This window comes from Chaetura pelagica, unplaced genomic scaffold (genome assembly GCF_000747805.2).
Source record: "Chaetura pelagica isolate M959 unplaced genomic scaffold, ChaPel_1.0 scaffold718, whole genome shotgun sequence".
Taxonomy (NCBI): domain Eukaryota; kingdom Metazoa; phylum Chordata; class Aves; order Apodiformes; family Apodidae; genus Chaetura; species Chaetura pelagica.
The window spans coordinates 109,630-110,393 of record NW_009954180.1 but is presented as its reverse complement, the minus strand read 5'-3'; the positions used below and the strand labels follow the sequence as shown (position 1 = coordinate 110,393).

At 62.8% G+C, this 764-nt stretch overlaps 1 protein-coding gene across 1 annotated transcript in view; it reads left to right on the top strand.

Annotated features, from left to right (window-relative positions):
- The window catches only part of LOC104393380 (protein scribble homolog), a 92,214-nt gene that overhangs the window by 36,869 nt on the left and 54,581 nt on the right, over positions 1–764 (top strand). The gene's annotated exons all lie outside the window — the stretch shown is intronic.

Sequence of the window (764 nt, the reverse complement as noted above, 5' to 3'; positions counted from 1 at the left end):
CTCTCCCAGCCTGGCTCCAGAGCTGCTCCAGCGCTCCCAGTATCTCTGGGGCTTCCTCTGGCCTCTCCAACAGCTCCGTGTCCTTCCTGTGCTGGGACCCCAGCCCTGCAGGGGGGCTCAGCAGAGCACCCAGGCTCTGCACATCCTGCATGGGGCAAAAGTGGACCTTGCAGAATGACTCCCTGACCAGGGAACCAGGCACGGGCCATACTTGCCTGTCCTCATGTTATTTAAAGACATAATTAATTACAGGGGATTGAGCTGCACTGGGGGCAGGATTGATGGTGCCAGGCAGGGAGGAGGTGTCATCACAGGGCTGGACAGAGATGAGAGGGACAAGTGCTCTGTGTTCTGCTCTGGTGTGTCCAGGCCTCTCACCCACTCCTGCCCACAGCCCACGAATTAGCATTTGCCTCCATCGTGTTCCTTCCCCCTCCCGGGGCACTGACCCTGCAGGAGTCAATCAAGGGGCTGGGGGGCTCTGTAATTAGAGTGGAAAGCTGCATTCTGGCCTGTCAGAACTCACCTTCTTCACTTGTGCAGTTACCTGAGGATTGTCTTGGCCCCAGCCCTGCAGGGGGGCTCAGCAGAGGGGACAATCCCCCCCTGGCCCTGCTGGTCACACTGCTGGGGACGCAGCCCAGGCCACGGGGGGTTCTGGGCTCCCGCTGGGCTCCTCACCCCGCACCCCCAGACCCTCCTCGGGGCTGCTCTCCGGGCGTCCCCGGGGGCCGAGCTGCTCCCCCAGCAGCAGGCGCCGGGGC